The 19,114-nt window shown below is 35.4% G+C and overlaps 1 protein-coding gene across 1 annotated transcript in view; it reads right to left on the bottom strand.

Annotated features, from left to right (window-relative positions):
• Window positions 1–19,114, bottom strand: part of CACNA2D3 (calcium voltage-gated channel auxiliary subunit alpha2delta 3) — a 2,619,084-nt gene that overhangs the window by 27,401 nt on the left and 2,572,569 nt on the right. The gene's annotated exons all lie outside the window — the stretch shown is intronic.

Here is a 19,114-nt window from a genome sequence, read left to right as displayed (position 1 = left end):
AAATACGGCCCAGACCGCAGAATCCTTTATAAACGCATTCTATGAACACCTTCAGGAATGCATGGATCATGCAATCCCAAATAAAACCAAGACCCAATCCTCCAAAGGCAGACGTCCTGTCTGGTGGACCCCAGCCATAAACAAACTATACAATAGAAGGAGGAAGCTACTACATGATAGAGCAAAATCCCAAAAAGGGAAGGCATCTCTGATCAGTATTAGCAAAATCTACGGGCACTCATAAAATCGTCTAAGGCCAGCTTCGAGAGAAAAATTGCACAGGACACTAAGGATAATCACAAGGCTTTCTTTAGTTATGTTAGGAACTTGGGTGGGAATTCCCAGATATGATCAGAATTAGTCCAAAATGACAAAAAATACACCGAACCCACAGACATTGCCAACATCCTAGCTGACAGGTTCAGCTCAAACTTCTCCCCCCCTCCCCACCAAAAGGGCAAATATCTATCCCAGCAGAGTGCTGCCCCCTGACATCTCAGATGCTCAGGTAAGAGCTGCCCTCTCCAAAGCAAAAAACACAGCATCAATGGGACCAGACGGTGTCCCAGGCTGCGTCCTACATGAACTCCAAGAAGAACTAAACCCAAACATAAAACTACTGTTCAATCTCAGCCTTACCACAGGATATGTACCCAAAGAGTGGCGTACAGCAACAGTGGTCCCTCTCCACAAAGGTGGTGCCTCAACGGATCCTGGAAACTATCGCCCATAAGCCTGACTAGCTTGGTCTGCAAAGCTATGGAAAGGATCTTCATGGACCTCATAAATAAAGATATTGGGGACCTACAGACACTGGATCCTACCCAGTTCAGCTTTGTTAAGGGCAGATCCTGCCTCTTAAACCTGGTCGATTTCTTTGAAACAGTCACCAAGGCCATTGACGAGGGGAAGGTGGTCCACACAGCCTACCTGGACCTCGCAAAAGCCTTCGATACAATACCCCACTCGGGCATTATAGATAAGCTCACCAGCTTAAATATAAACCCCTATGTCACTAGATGGGTTGCAATCTGGCTCAAGGACAGAACCCATATGGTTAGAATTGCTGGAGCCATGTCAGACTCCAAACCAGTTACAAGTGGTGTCCCACAAGGCTCAGTCCTGGGACCTCTCTTGTTCGGTATATATTTCTTGGAGGTACAGGCCAACACGGAAGGACTGTGGCTGACATAGTTCGCAGATGACTGCAAACTGGGTGCCATAATCGACTCTCCAGCCGACACAAGCATCCTCCAAAAGGGCCTCAGAGAAACAGACAACTGGTGCCAGAGCCATGGCCTCAAGCTAAATGCCAAAAAGTGTATAGTCATCCCCTTTGGCAAAAACAAAGTGCCCACAAATTACCACATAGGTGGTAATCCATTAAGTACAGAAGAAGTAATTAGGGACATGGGGACCCAAGTTGATAGCAATCTCTCATTTGACAACCACGTGGCCAAAGTGGTTAGAAAAACATTTTATATAGCCCACCTAATCATGAAGGGATTCACATCTAGATCAGGGAGGTCATCGTGCCTCTTTACTCATCCCTCATCAGGCCCATAATTGAGTACAATGCCCCTTTTGGGGATGTACCTTACCAGACACCTGCAGCAACTGGAAAGACCCCAAAAGTACCTCACCAAGAGGATCAAAGGGCTCAAACAGATGCCATATGCTGCCCGGTTAAAGAAACTCCAGCTCTACTCAGTGGCATACCGCCTGCTCAGAGGCGATCTGTGCCTGACGTATAAGCCATGCCCAACCCGGAATTAATGGACATGCTGCACCTCAGAAAATCCAAATCCCATCGAGCTACGCGCTCAAGAGACTTGAACCTCAGCACTGAAATAAATAGGACATGCTGGAGGGACAGATTCATAACTCAGAGGCTCCCTTCACTCTGGAATAAAATCGCAGTCCAGGTTAGGCAGAGTCCCTCATTGACTCTCTTCAAGAGGAATCTTGATGAGTGGATGGGAGATCGTAGGTTTACCCCGGGTATCACTTCTGTGTCACTGTTAGACAGAGGCACAGTATACTAACCTCAAAAAAGGGCATAGCAAAATTAATTTAAAATGGGTGGCGAAAGCCAAACACACTCTAGCTAGGCTTATAAATGCCCTAAGGCAGATAGCCTAGTATGAACCTATGAACCTATTCCAAAATTGGATTGCCCATCAATTTCTCATATACCTGAACATCCAAAAATAAATTCTCAGCTATGGTTACATAATTGACCTTTGAGAAAATCACCCAGTTACCTCCTTTGTCTGCTTGTGTGAATGTATATTTGTCATTAACATCCCTTAAACATTCTAGGGCTTTCCATTCACTCCTATTCAAGTTGTAATTCCTAAAACTTCATCCTGATTTTGTCATATTCTACTCACAGCTGTTTATACAGAGTGTTTTCAAAAGTACAAATAGCAGTAGATAATTTTGGAGGCATAATGTTAATAACAGTACATAACACAGGCAGCTGAAATTTGCCATATCCTGTGAAAAACCCTAAACTCACTGTTTCACAACCCACACCCACATTCTCATCAATTTTCTCCACCAAATCAAACATTTCATTTTCATAAATTGATAAGTTTAAAAGTGAATTGTCCATACTGATTTCATCTTCATACATTATTTAGTTTTTATCACAAACCAGTACATTATAATTTTTATTCTGAAAAAATGCGATCAAATGCAGTTTTCTGCAAAACTTACTAACCTCAAAAAACAAATCCGCTAAACTGGGAAGTTTAGAAGGTACAAATTTCATTCATTTTGCCAAAACTGCTTCCATGTCAGCATTCAAAACAAAGTCAGACAAATTAACTATTTTCAAGTCATTAAACACACTTTCCGCATCGTGCCCCCTTCGATGCTGTTGAATAAATTCATTCACCTCAAGTTGCTGTGAACACGGAGTTCTAATGTCACAAACAATGTCAGTTCTTTCCTTTTCTGCCAGCGTTGTTATTGTTGAAACCCTTTGCTTGCCATTTTCGACCACGGCCCCTGGTTTGATAAGGATTAGAATGCTGTTCCTGTCCATTAACTCCTTCCATATTCAAGTTCTCAAAAGATCCGCTTTTCCTGCTAGATAGCGCATCTGCCGAAGACACCAAGGAGTCTCGTGTCTCATGAGACCTGCTCTCCGCCTGCACCCAGGACTGTCTCCTCCTTCTAGGTTTCCTTTCCCAGGAAAATAACAGGTTATTTTTATAATCCTTCATGTCTCGATCTAGTTTTCTCTTTTTACGCATAATCACCCCCCTCCTCAACCTTGACCACCCGGGTCTTGATTACCAGTGTCCTATGCTAAGTCTTTGAAAGTTTTGAAAGGACATTTAAAGGAGAGTTGAGCTATTGCCTTTTAGAAATATGTATACAGAGTCATTTCACTGTAACCACTTATGTTTGCATTCTGACATGTATATGACTTATGGTTAGGGTGGGGATAAATCCTATGACCTGAGTATATCTGTTATCAGTTGACACATTGCAAAAACAAAAAAAAAGATATTCCATAAAGTAAATCAATGTTTGTCACCTCCACTATAGCTTGACCAAACATGTCTGTAATGAGTCAAACAAAGGTCACATTCAGAAACCATGCTTGTAAAGCCGATTGAGGTTTCTTAGCTAAACATCTAAAATAATTTAGCATTATGAGCAATAATATTAGGAAATATTTAACCTAATGCACTTTCACATTCCTTCATTTACTTTTCCTCTGGTCCACAGACTTAATTAGCTTTCATAGAGTGTAAGTACAGCACTGGTAAAAAAAAAAAAATGGGTGAACAAAATTTACATTATGAGGCAGAACACAGAATATGAATGTGTATAGTTTTTAAGAATAAAAATATTGCACTGAAACCACTGACTGCATAATTAAGCAGTGAATAATAATAATCACATTCCCTTGAGAAGACATTAATTGTTTAACCTGAGCACTAAAAAAAATGACTTTATTTCAATTACTTTATATTCACATCAAACATTCACTTATAAAATGTATTCATTTATTTATCTATTTATTAATTTACTTATTTGACTGGACATAATGCATATAGTTTCATATAGAAGTTATCTCTTAGGAACTTCTTTTATCAGTTCTTTGGTGTTTCTAATATGTATATATATTATAAAAAGATTAACTTACTTCTCTACTATATGTTCATAGAGAAAGTTTAGTGTTTGTTCCTGTTTTATACAGTATTTTTAAGTTGTTTTAGCATAAATGTGTTTTTAGAATTTAACTTCCTTTAAAGTATCAGTCCTAAACTGTTTTAATTGTTTATTGAGTTATTGATTGTGTTTAATTGATTGTAATTAAACAATTAAGTGTTTAAATTTATGTATATAAGAAGCTGCTATTTTGCTGAAACATTTATGGTCTGAGGAAGCGTACAGGAAGGTACGCGAAAGCGCTTACCACAATAAAATAAAATTATACAGTTTTAAAGAAGTTTTTGCTGGTCGTGTTCAGTCCGCAGTTTATTATTTCACCATAGTTTATTTTTCTTTAACTACGGTCTCTTAGTTGTAGTGTTTTTTTTTGTTATAAGTAAATTCCGCTACAACAACACGACATGACTACCCTTAATGTGGAACTAGACTATGTGCCAGAACCGAGGATGCCAAGAAGAAAAGAAATGTGGACAACCTTGTTAAAAGATGGACTTAATCCTTTATTGGATCTGGACTTGAAAGCACCGAATGGTAACACAACTGAAATCAATAATAATCATCTTGAAACTTTTAACTCTAAAATTAAGACTTTGGAAAATGACTTGTATAAATACCAATGTTTAAATTGGCAGAGAAAACATATGGAAGCCTGTGTGCGCTTCAAGTTGGTTCCAAGAGGCATGCGCATACTTTGCATGCCCTCTTATGGTGATGCTCACCCTATCCTGCTCAAGAAATGGCAGGAAATTAACTTAGAAGCTAGCATGCAATATGTTCGACTTTTAATAGATTATTTCAGCCCCATCGAAAAAGAGTTACTTACTAAAATTAACACCTCCCAACAAGAATTGAATGAAGGCTTCCCGGGAGATCATTATCAACAAAGAATGGACAGTTTATTTAACCAAGTAAGCTCATATGCCCTCCGGTTGCAGCAAATTAAACAAAAAAAGCTGCAGCGTGACTTTGAAGACTTTTCCTCAGGGAATGTCTTCATTTGGCCAAGGAGAGATTCACTCAGCACTCAGACCAGTATGCAGACACGTAATACGGCGCCACATGATGACACCATCGTAACAGCATCAGATCCAGCACTGGCTACGTCAAGGGTAACTCAGGAGGACGGCTCAAAAGAGAATTTTACTACACCGCCTGAAGCCCCTAGTACAGTAACACAGTTAGCAGCAACTTCAACTCCCCTTCCTAACCAGGAAGCGTATCGCAATAAGCTCATGCAGAAGAATTTAGGCGCAATTCCCAAAAACGACGGTACGGCTTTTTTACTGTACCCTATAAAGAAATTGGCACCCATGAGAGAACGCCGAAACAGCTGGAGCAAGAAACGGAAGCTATCGGAAGACAACGAAGCCTTCCAGAGAAGGAGACACTACCAATAAGTAACCAGCTTTTCTTTAACCTATCCAGGTACGTTCTTTCAACATATGATGAAGAGCTTCTTAATAGGGGACTGTCGTTTATCCCATCGCAATGTAGCGTTCTTTCTGATGTTTTAACTGATCTTAGAATGTTTGGGCGTTCAATAGCCCTGAAAATTTTCTTTAAATCTAAATCCACAAAAGGAGATATTGATGAAGAGTATACTTTTAACTTTAAAAGAAAAAGCTCGTTTTCTCCAGCTATACCAGGGCATGTTGAACTTTTTATTAAAGTATGTGAAAAGGAATTGTATGAATATTATATGAATACAAAGAAAAAATGTATGTACTTTAATATGACAAATGGTATGAATTGTTCTCTTCATAACTTGATGCATGACGCTTCCTTAACTTTTAGACCTGTAGATAAAGGGGGAGGGGTAGTTATATTTGATAGATCAGCATATGTAAGTCTAATGCTCGATATGTTGAAAGATCATACTACATATCATGAAATAGATAACCCACAATTGTTAAAAATATTAGCTAGAGTTAAAGACGAGATTTATGACTTGCTTATGTGTGGCCAAATATCAGAGGGGCTGTATGATTACTTTATAATAGAAAAACCGTTCTTACCTGCCATTAAAGGATTGTCTAAAATGCACAAAGGAGTCACACCACCACCCCTTAGACCCATTGTGGCTAGTGAAGGATGGATAACAGAAAAAGTGTCAGTCTACCTAGAAAAAACTCTAAGGCCCATAGTAAATGAAATCCCTAACATATTGAGAGATACTTATCATCTTTTGGACTCCCTAGATTCCATAGACAAAGTATTTGTTAAGGGACAACATTTACTGGTAACTTTGGATGTCACCAGTCTCTTCACTTCCATACCTAATGTTGAAGGAGTCCAAGCTGTAAGAGAATTTTTATCAGCACTCCCAAACCTTAAAAGTAATGACATCATCCTTATTTGTCAGCTGTTAGATTTAGTCCTCCATAACAATGTGTTTGTATTTGAAGACCGTTCATATCTGCAGATATCAGGGGTAGCCATGAGCACCCCTAGCGCAAACACTTATGCAAATTTAGTAATGCATAAGTGGGAAAAAGACTTTGTGTTTACTCACCCATTGTATAGGAAGATGTTGGCATATTATCGTTTTGTAGATGACATCTTATTGGTTTGGGAAGGCTCAAAAGAAAAGTTTATTGATTTTAAAAACCACTTGGAAACTACCACAACATTCCTCAAATTTACAGCGCACATGTCATATGAGTCAGTGAATTTTCTTGACGTATGTCTCAGTATAAGTAATGGTAAGTTAGGCTCTACTTTATTTAGAAAAGCAAGTTGGAGAAATTCAATATTGCACTATGATAGTATGCATCCCCGACACACTTTTAAGGGGATAGTCAGGAGTCAGTTCATTAGAATATCAAAAATCTGTAAAAACAGAGATGACTTAAAGTGTGAAGCAGACAAATTAGAAAATTTTTTTTATGAAAGAAAGTATGATGAAAAATTAGTGAAAAACATTAGGTTGCAAGTGTTAGAAGAAGCTGAAGTTCCTAATTCATTACAAAAGAAGAACTTTATATATGACATGAAGAGTAAAAATATGCACCATTCTGCAGGGAAGTTAAGCTTCCTAACCACTTATACAAATGATAGTCCAAGCATTAAGAGAATAATCAATAATAACTGGAAAATATTAATGACTGATGACTATACACAAAAATTAGTAGGTAAGACACCTCATTTTGTCTATAGGAGCAACAAAAGTCTGAAAAGAATGCTTTGTGATAAACCCAGCAGAATAGGACAACAGCCGACAAAGAAAACAGGTACTTACCCTTGCAATCACTGTAACTATTGCAAGTTCATTACTAAAGAACAGACTTTTATACATCCAGAAACCAAATATGTTTTCAAGCCAAGGTTTCTAGCTACCTGTGATAGTTCAGGATTGATATATTTAGCTACCTGTGAACAATGTTCTGCATTTTATGTTGGCTTAACAAAACGTAAACTCAAGAATAGAGTGTATAACCATGTCTATGATATAAAGAAATTAAACGAACTGAATGCTCTAGCGAAACACATTCAAAGTCATCCAGATCACTGTTTTGTATTCAGAGTACTTGAAATAGTAGAGCCAAATGCCAGGGGAGGTGATTATGTTAATCTACTAGAACTTAAAGAACTGAAATGGATTTTTAGATTGAAAGGGCATTATTTCCCAGGTTTGAATTTCTATGTTTCAATTAAATCACATCTTAATGCACGCAGGTAATACTCAGCGAAATGACATTATCATAATATTATACATATTACATATTATATATATATACATATATTTTTTATTCATGATATACTGGTCAGTTATTCCTCTCTTGTCAGACAGTTATGTATGTTTTAGTGACAATTTGATGTATTAGTATTCTATACATCACATGTCCAATCAACATTGCTGGTTATTTTATAATATATTCCTTTTCTCCTTACCCTCCTCCTCTCCTCCTTCTTCCCCCCCCTTTTCTTTTCCACCTTCCTTTCCCTTTCTTTTTCTTTAATTCCTTGTTTTCTTTCCTCTTTAACTGCCATCTTTTACCACCTTTGCACATTCATGCTTTCCAGAATAACCTTTACAAAGGTTTTAACAACATATGAAACTATTGTATATATATTTTCATATTTGCACATAGTATTTGATATATATATATATAAGGTAGTTGTATTTATTTTAATATATAAAGCATTTATAGATACTTACTTATTTATTTTTGCACATCAAACATTCACTTATAAAATTTATTCATTTATTTATCTATTTATTAATTTACTTATTTGACTGGACATAATGCATATAGTTTCATATAGAAGTTATCTCTTAGGAACTTCTTTTATCAGTTCTTTGGTGTTTCTAATATGTATATATATTATAAAAAGATTAACTTACTTCTCTACTATATGTTCATAGAGAAAGTTTAGTGTTTGTTCCTGTTTTATACAGTATTTTTAAGTTGTTTTAGCATAAATGTGTTTTTAGAATTTAACTTCCTTTAAAGTATCAGTCCTAAACTGTTTTAATTGTTTATTGAGTTATTGATTGTGTTTAATTGATTGTAATTAAACAATTAAGTGTTTAAATTTATGTATATAAGAAGCTGCTATTTTGCTGAAACATTTATGGTCTGAGGAAGCGTACAGGAAGGTACGCGAAAGCGCTTACCACAATAAAATAAAATTATACAGTTTTAAAGAAGTTTTTGCTGGTCGTGTTCAGTCCGCAGTTTATTATTTCACCATAGTTTATTTTTCTTTAACTACGGTCTCTTAGTTGTAGTGTTTTTTTTGTTATAAGTTTATTTATATATTCTAAACTTGTAAGTAAAGTATTAAGTTTAATTCTAGCTGCATGGATTAGAAAATAATTATACTAAAAAAAAAAATAAGAAATAATGTGAATAACATTAAAGCAGATGTGACCCCTAGCTATGTTATTTGTATTACTTTGCAGACCCCATAATGTTCATGGACATCAGGCTTATTTGTAAGTCCTGTGTTTCCAAAGTATGACTAAACAATCTACTTTTGCTGTCCTAATGAGTTAAGAAAAAAGGGTGAACCATAGCATGTCTGATGCTAGGTGGGTATAGTTTACTGGCCCAAATTCACCAGTAAGGAATTACGAAATAAAAAAAAATCCTGAATATTCAAAAGCCATCTTTAAGGGGTAATTTGCATATATTCCTTAGACCGCCACTGCAGTGAAGACTCTAACTTTGCTTAGTCTTTGTTGTAGTTTTTACTAAATGGCTTGAAGTGTAACCTTTTTTTACTTTTAACAAAACACAGTTAATCACCATACAGCTCATAGTTAATAACTTACCACCAGCAAGTACTTTACCTGAAAATATCTGAAAAAAAACCCCTGAAAACTCATAATATCAAACCACAAACATCTAAGTCTGTCCAGCTAAAAATACCTTATATCATGCACCCCAATTCCAAAACTGAGATCAAATGTCATCTTGGTAGTGGTACTGCTTGGGAAAGGGTTTTTAGTAACATAATGTATAGGATTAGGAGCTGGGGGTGATGCTAGGGTTAGCAAACTTGAGAAATCCTCATGCAAAGGCATGATTGTATCATGACTATATCTGAAAAGAAGAACCCTACCAGTAGTGTTTACTGTCATATTTCCAAGTCGTACTCAATTTTGCTAAGTCAAACAACAGAAATATGGCACTGCATGAATAGCTTTTCATAGGTTCATAGATTAGTACTAGGCTAACTGCCCTTGTGGGCCATTTTCAGCCTAACCAGTTACCCCATGTGAGAATCAAACCCTGCACCTTATGTTCGTAAGGTAAACACCTTAACCATTATGCCAACCTCCCACCCCTTAAGCAGTCTCTGCAAGGCTCGAACCCAGGACCCTGTCACCATAACCAAAGCAATTTACCACTAAGTCATGTCAGATGTGGTATGAAGTCCTTAACAATTTGGTATATACTAACAATCCCTCACTTCAAATGAGAAATCCCACATTTACTGATTACACATTTACTTTTTTAATGTACAGCAGCCTACAAAACTGCAAAATGAGTAGCAAAGAATCCAGCACTTCCCACTTATTTCATCTGTTAGATAACTGTTTTCTACAGCAGAGGAGGAGTTATGTTTTTCAGTCATCTGAAAAAAATAGGAATAATATTTATCGAAGAGAATGTACGTTTACCTTTACATAACATCAAAACTATGGGCTGAATACTGAAAAGATATTCTGCAGGTCAAGTGTAAATATGAAAAACAATGATTATTATGAAACTTGTCAGCCCTTCAACCTTTGGAGGTGTGTAGGTTAAATACTTTCAGATTTGGCAGGTTTGGTATATGATGACAGTAAAGGAAAATAACTTTAATGAGAAAGAACACAACAAAAACACAGTTAATAAATACAAAATGAAGGGGAGAAGACCAGTGACTATATGAAATGTATCATCAGTGATTACTGTTTGGTGGGAATACTTGGGGAATGTCTTTATAGCTTAGAGGTTAATGGTGAAATAGATTTAAATAGGAAGTGATTACAGTATGTTATATATTAAATTAAAATGATAGAAACAAAGAATCTCAGATGAAGAATGAAGTTCACTTAAATACCTGTTAATCTATAATAACTTTAAATGACTTCTGAACAATGAACCATGATGGAGGGATGCAGGGACTCTAGTAACAAGAATATTCTGAACTGATACACTGATTGAAGTAATACTAGCTATAATATAATTATAAAACTAAACCCTCCACTATATATTTAACCAAATCTGTATATGTATTATCAGCTATCAGATTGTGACAAGCACTTGTGTAATCAAAATTATAACAATAAGACAATAGAATGACAGTTTGACACGTGTTAGTGACCTAGTCAAATTTTTTGATTGAAGAATAGAACAATTTCTGCTGGTTATTCACCAATGTTAAAAAATGTGTATAGAGATGTAATAGATAAAAATGTATTTTATTAAGTGACTCAGACAAATGGATAAGGTAAAAATAGAATGCAATGAATACCTGAAATAACTGCATAAAAACTAACCATAAGAACAACAACAAGAAAAAAATAACAGTAACAGTGATTGTCCAAATACAGATAAAATAATAAATAAAGCTTCAATGAATATTCAATACGCAAACTCATATTTTATAGCTGTTAAGCTATTTCAACTATTAAGCACTTTATATATATATATATATATATATATATATATATATATATATATATATATATATATATACACACACACACACATATATATATATATATATATATATACATACACATGTATATATATATATCTATATATATATATATATATATATATATATATATATATATATATATATCTATATAAAAATATATATATGGGTCGACCTCGACCCATTGAAATTATGTTTCAACGAAACGTAAACAGGCAAAACTTTTTCGTGAAAGTGCATTTTCACGAAAATGCACTTTCGCGAAAAGGCAACTAAGCGAACAGCAACAGGGGCTGTTGCTTAGATCGCAGCACAGCAGGAATAAGGAAATATTCCCTTTTCCCCATTATAGTGTGATCTCGGAGTGAGAATATAAAAGCAGCTGGGGTGCATAGGGGCTTGCCCCCCCCCTGCATAAACGTGGTTCATGTTGTGTTTTTTTTTTCAGTTTATTTGTATTTCGCAAAAGTGCATTTTCATGAAAAAGAGTTCATCTGTTTACGTTTCATTGAAATGTAATTTTGATGGGTCGAGGTAGACCCATATATATATATATATATATATATATATATATATATATATATATATACATGTATGTATATATTGATAGATAAATAAAGATATAGATGTATTGCTTAATAGATGAGCCAAGATCTCTCCATGGTTTCCTTTATTTGGCTGAAAAAAATAATTGTTCCTTTTAAGACAAAGTTTTTTTTTAAGTATGTACATACACTCGTGTCATACATTGTGTCAGTTTACACAACAGGAGTGTCTTTTTATATATCCCGTGACAAGAAAAATGTCCTGACAAGGATTGTTTTGTCATTTATAGCAGTGATTTTATTGTCTATTTTATAACCTGCCCTTGTGATACCTTTGATTTACGCAAGATTACTCAAACCTGTCTACAAATTGTTGCTTGCTGTATTTATAACAAAAACATAACCAGTAAAACACATAGACGTCAAATGTTCAGTTTGTATATAGTACTAAATGAATGATCAATGGGATGAAGATCTGAATAATTACTTATACAAGAAAAGAAATGGCAAAATTGCCCTGTTAAATGCAAGCCTGACAGAACTGCCTTCATGTCACTTTTAAAATCAAAGCCAGTTCAGAAATGATGAATTTAATTGTGTTGGTTGATTTTAGTTATGTACCAGGTTATTTTGTATCTAAAGTAGTAGTAAGAGTGGAGCCTTGTATCTTGAGAAAACACCTTATGACTCTTGCAAAACACTGATTATTCATTCTAACATTATTTATTATCTTATTTGAGTACACACCTACTGTGGTGGTGGTACTGCGGTAGCGTTGTCGCCTCACAGTAAGACGTTGTCCCGTTCGATTCTCAGTTAGACCGTCTTCTGTGTGGAGACATGTATGAATGGGTGTTCCTTCATTGAAGGTTGTGCGTCAGGGCCGGCAACTCGGTACGTAAAAGTCTACTACCAATCATTAGCGGACCGGAGTTCCGCTGTGGCGACCCCTAACCGGGAAAAGCCGAAAGACACAACAACATTTGAGTACACACCTGTTTTGGTATACATTTTATACCTTCACCATTAAACTACTCTTGTTTTTGTTTTATTCAGTAGCAGTTATTGTACATGGAAATGTAGACATGAGTATGACATGCTATAATACAGGTATTAAAATAAGTAAAATGTTTAAAATCTATATAAAAAGAAAAAAGTGTAGCTGTTTTAAACGTTTCATGTTCATTGTTCTTTGTTTAGGTGTGTCGGTGTTCACATGCTACTGTAATCAAGTAGAAAAGAATACAGACAATTTTGAAATATTATTAACTGATTTTTGTGATCTATTATGTCATCTGCAAATGCTTTACATTTTTCCTCAAGCATGACAAATATTGTGCAAACATACTTGAAAATATTTGAGTTCTCAACTCATTTTTCTTTATAAAAAATAATTACACTCGTTGAGATAAATAAACCACTTGAAATAAACAGAAATGTGTAACAGCAAACACCAGTGGAATAAAACAGTGCCAGGAGTTATAAAAAAAAGTTTATTCACTCATAAAATTAAAAAGGTAAGTGCTTTCACATCTGCTTCATCAGACCTTCATGAAGCAGATGTGAAAGTGCTTACCTTTTTAATTTTATGAGTTTTTTTTTATAACTCCTGTAATTTTTCTGGATATATATATATATATATATATATACATTCAGTGAACAAGATATTTTAATGTGTTACATAAATATTGATAATGCTTAAATAAAAATAATCCAGTATGAAGGTGTATTAACCAAAGATGGTATGGAGTTCAAATCATGTGTGCCCTTGTGAACCCATGCACAGATGATGCTTCTTTCAGGAACAGAACAAAGCGGTGTTTAATCTTTGGAATCACCAGTGATCTGACAGAAAAATGCAAGTTCTGCTGGAGGCATGGAGTTTATGTTTGTACCATGTACAGTATTTACAGAATGGATACTGTGTATGAAAGTTAAGATCGATTTACTTTTATTCTGATATGAAAAGAATGCATGCAGAGTATTTATGCAGTGTATTGCATATATCTGTGTGTAAGCACTAAGTTAGGCCTAAACATGTAAATCTGAAAATGCATTGCTTTATATTCACCAAGAAAAGCAAGGGTTATGAACATTCTTTCCATGTAATCTTGGCAGTATTTTTAATGTTCAACAATAATGATCAGATAACCACATTGCCATTCGATATTACTCCAATTATAAAGAAAGAAAATGGTTGTACGTATTTCTTAATGAGGAAAGGCCATTTTGTTTCATACTGTGCGCACAATGAAGGCTTATCTCAGAGATACCAAAAACCAAAGTGAAGACTCAACTGATATAAACTGAAGAACCAAGTAAAACAAAAATATCAGTCCAGGAAGACCTCAACCACTAGATATAATCCACTCAGTAGTGTATTCGAAATGTACCACTCAGTTTATTAACGCCAGTAAGTACAATTGCAACATTTTTGTCAGAAACACCTCGACTTCCTCAGATACTCATAGGTAAAATCAAAAGCATCTTAAATACTATCATTCACTTCAATTAAACAATTAAGTTGTTAAGAATTTAAAAGCATATCAACACTAAAATACATGTATATATAAACTTGACAATAAAAACAAAAAACTCATACTGAAAATGTATATAATAATACGTAAAAATAAAAAATATTGTTTTTTAACTTGTTGGATAATACAATAAACCAATATGAATTGTTGAATATTAGATACAATTTACTAAAAAAAAGGGAAATATATATAATAAATATTTATAATTTCCCTGCCTTTAATTTAAGATATGGTGCTATAGAAATAGCATCATTCATACCAGGACTCTTATTGGCTTCAAGAATGATTTGCCAAAATGTTTCCCTATGTGCCAACTGTATCTCCCAGGGACCACCCCTGTTATCACAGATCAAAGATTCAATGACAAAAAACACAAAAGTTGCCCCACTACAAACCAGAGAATGTCTGTAAAGTGCATTGTTATTGTTTTGTTTTTCTATTTCATAATGATGTTTGTATATTCTTTTTTTAAGGGGTCTTTCAGTTTTGCCAACATAAAATGCTTGACAAAATTGACAGACAACCAAATAAACAACCCCTGAAGTGTTGCAATTAGAAAATGTAGTGGCCTTAATCCATCTATTTCTGGAAGGAAGGAACATTGTGTCAGTATGGGAAATATGTTTACACTGAGAACAGGAGCCACATCTGTATGTACCTTTGCGATGGGTGAAATACATGTTGGTCCTAGGCTCATGTTCAAGAATATTCTTGATATTATTGCCCTTTCTGTACACTGTCTTAATGATTTTCCCTTTTAAATTATACAAATCATTGATATCCTGGAAAGATTCCCATTCGCGTTCAACAATATTCCTAATGAGGCCAGCATTTGCACTGTATTCCATTATAAAGGCTTTGTTGAACCCAATAGAAGATTGTTCGAGTCCACTGTGGGAATTAGATGTTTCCTCCAGACCTATACCCAAAATAGGTCTAAATTTAGTCCACCTACCCTCCTGTACTTCATGCTTTGCACTAAGTATGAAATCATCAGGGTAACCCCTTTCCTGAAACATAGTGGTGAGTTTATCACATTCAGTCAGAAACTGTGTTATCTCAGAGATACTTATGTAGTTTTCTCACTAGTCACATGAAGTAGCTTCAGTTCTACTAGACATTTATGCAGATATAGAGTTTATCACTTATTAAAATTGCAAGGGAGTGATCACTTATATTTCAGTCTAGCATTCATTTAAAACAAAGGCAAGCATAGCTGGAATACCATAACTCAGAACACTGCTCCAAAGTTTATTTACAGATTTGACCGGCATAAATCAGAGACTTTGTAATTTGTATAATCTTGAAAATTGTTTCTAGTCAAACCCTCACAGAATTGTTGTGTTATTGTTATCGCTCTAATTGTTATACTCTATTTTCAGTCTATGTTGCTTTTGACCATGGTCACGGCTGATAAGTGTCTTTGCACTGGTTTGCTTACCCATATTTACTTTGGCTGGTGTGTGTTAGAAGCAGTGATCTTGCTACCTTGTCCTTTTGTGAGCTTTTCCACAATCATTGCATGCCAGTGACAGCCTAGCTCTCCACTGTAGCCCATTTATATTATTGTATACCATGTTTCATCAGCTTATGCAGAGTAAAAACTGTTTTATCAGTGTTGCAAGATTCTGTTGTTATGTTGTATATTTGCAAAGAAACAAATTAAGCAGTGTGACCTGGATAAGGTAGGTTACCTTATGGTTAGTCTGTTTCAATATAACAGACCCTCTTTAATAAAAAAGAGTGCAGCTGCCATCTTTATATTTATAGCAGTAAACACTGGGTGACGGGTATGTATGAAGAACTGTGGAATGCAGTTAATGAGTCGGCAAACAAGGAAAGGCGGTTACGTTAATCAGTATGACAATATGATGGTTTTCTTTTTTTAAATCAGAAAAGAACATATGAATAGTTAGGATTGTCTTGTGTCAGGCGCTGAATACAGCTTCTCAAGTGCTGCCTCTTTGACTTAAATATATGGGAAAGGCACATCCTGCTTTGTTTGGTTAGATTATCATGATTAAGGAAAAAAGTAGCCACACCTTATTAAGCAGACTCAGATTATTTTGACTAATTGCTCTATCCCTTTTATGTATCCTATAATTAAGTAGAGTAATGTCAGTCAATTACATATATTAAAGTGCCTTAGGGATTCAACAGATAGTCAGGATTAATCCTTTGTCTGCATGACTGAAAATATCATGCAAGTTTTATTTGTGACAATCTTAAATGAGGTGAAGGATTTCTGCTGTCCCTTACTATAACTAAAATATTACGTGCTTGAAGTAGTTAGTACATCGCATATTAATTAAAAAAAAAACACCAGTTAATTTTATTACAAGAAAGTAGATGGTCAGTTAAGATGCAGCCAAAATAAAAATAAATAGATAAATGAATGAATGAATGAATGAATAAATAAATAACTGCATCCACCGTAAATATGTCATTTTACCTGAAATATTCCTGTTTCAGTTTTTGGTTGTGCATCAACTTGCACGATGTCCTATCCTTTCAGAGTAAACGATCTGTTATCTGTCTATGCATCTTACATGCCCTTCTTACAAAGTATGATTTTACTCACTATTCCTAATCTTAGTTGCACTGTGGTAAGCAAATTTGAGATAGCCAGTGGTCACGGCCATGATATATGCAATTCAGAGACACACATTGCATGAGCTGGGAATGCTGAGCTGCCCAAGGGATGTGGTCTATATTAATGGCAATTAGCAATATTATTAAAACGAGTGGTGCTGCAATGAGTAAACTAAGATGGCAGAATTTTTATTTATTTTTATTTTATTTATTTCTTTTGTTAACTGGGTAGTGCCCTACTGGGCCAGAAGCCTGTTTTCCAAGAATGTTACATAGATTTTTTAAATACACATACAAATAGAACTTCAAATTACAAGGTTCTTAACATGGTGTCTATAAAGTAAACATATTAAACAAACAGTTTTACCATACATTTTTTGTGATAAGTTATGTTCTAAGTGTAAGAAGGCTTTAAATAGCCAGGAGGTATAAAGAAATGGGAATAATGTAAGAAGGCTTTAAATAGCCAGGAGGTATAAAGAAATGGGAATAAAAGGTGTTTGACATTGGTCGGTTGAAATGATTAGCCTGGGTGGGAGCAGGAGCAAAGTCTATGTTTTGAGAAATATTCCTTAACGGTATGTTTAAATGTATGTGCATCATTGATGGACAGAATATGCTGTGGAAGAGAGTTCCATTGTTTGGCAATGATATGGGAGTACAAGGACATGCTATGAGAGTTTTGTGCTTTGATAACCTTTAAGAGTATTTTATAAGCAGACCTAAGGGGAAGTTAGGTTGCTGTAGGGTTGAACAAGATTAGATAGTGCTGGGCAGTTGTCAGGTTTGTATAAGACTGTGTGTGCAACTAGTAACTGATTCAGGGTGAGAAGATTTGGGAGCTCTAGCCAATTTAGCTGGAAAAGGGCAGTACAGTGATGAGATCTTTGAGATTGGTGGCAAATTTTGCAATTTTGTTATGTCAAGATTCAAGTCTATTTAGGTCAGATTTGGTAAATATTTGAGAGCAGTATAGAAGGGACAATAATAGATGGGTTCTAGCTGTTGCGAGTCTAGCATGGTCAGTAAGATATGCTTTGGCCCTATAGCGTGAACCCAGCTTGACATGCACTTTTTTAATAGTTAGTGCAAGGTGTTTATCAAACTGAAGTCCACTATCAATTGTGTCACCAAGAAGTTTTGTATATTCAAAGGGCTCTATTTTAGTGCCATTGGAAGAGGAAATACAGATAGGAGGTAGATTGTTCGCTGTCAGGGTATGCTGGAAAACCATGAGCTTGTTATTTTGGGGGGTTAGAATAAGTTGCTGGACTGATAGGTAACTTTCAATGTTTTGGAGGGCTACCTGAGTTTTTTTCTTGGAGCTCTGTGATTGTGGGGGCTCAGCAGATTAAGGAAGCATCATCAGCATATTGTACAATTGATGCTGGGTTTGCTGCAGTATTAAGATCATTAGTAAAAACTGTGAATAGAAGTGGTCCCAGGATTGAACCTTGTGGGACTCCAACAGTTATAGGGAGTTGGGGGAGAGTTTATTGTTCCATAAAGTGGCTTGTTTCCTATCAGTCAGGTTGCTATGAAACCACTTTAGGGCTACTGGGCTGGAATGATAGGAAGCTAGTTTGTTAAAAACTAATTGATGTAATACAGTGTCAAAAGCTTTTGACATGTTTTGGAAGGTAACAGAGACTAGTTGGTTTATGTTTTTAAGTTGCTTTACAGTATCAGTAAAGCTAGTTAGGGCTGTGCTGGTGCTATGTCTGGGCTGGAAGCCATGTTGTGTATTGGATAATAGATTATTGGACAGAAAATGGTCTAAAAGTTGTTTGTGTACACATTTTTCTAAGATTTTAGCAAGTGGAGACAGAATGACTATGGGTCTATAGTTAGTTATGTCAGTAGAGGGACCGCCTTTATGTAAAGGAATAATGTGTGATATTTACCAGAAGAGTAGTACATATTGTTCAGAAGTACAGTGGTTGATAAGGATGGATATTGGGTAAGCTATGGACATAGCAGCTAGTTGTAGAAACTCTGCTGGTATACAGCTAATGTGCAAGGTTTTAACTTAGGGAGTAGTATTTTTACATAGCTAGTTTGAATTGGTTTGAGATGGAGAAGGATGGCATT

This window comes from Protopterus annectens, chromosome 7.part1, assembly GCF_019279795.1.
Source record: "Protopterus annectens isolate FY-2018-M chromosome 7.part1, PAN1.0, whole genome shotgun sequence".
In the NCBI taxonomy this organism is placed as follows: Eukaryota; Metazoa; Chordata; order Ceratodontiformes; family Protopteridae; genus Protopterus; species Protopterus annectens.
This window is presented reverse-complemented; position numbering and strand designations above follow the sequence as displayed.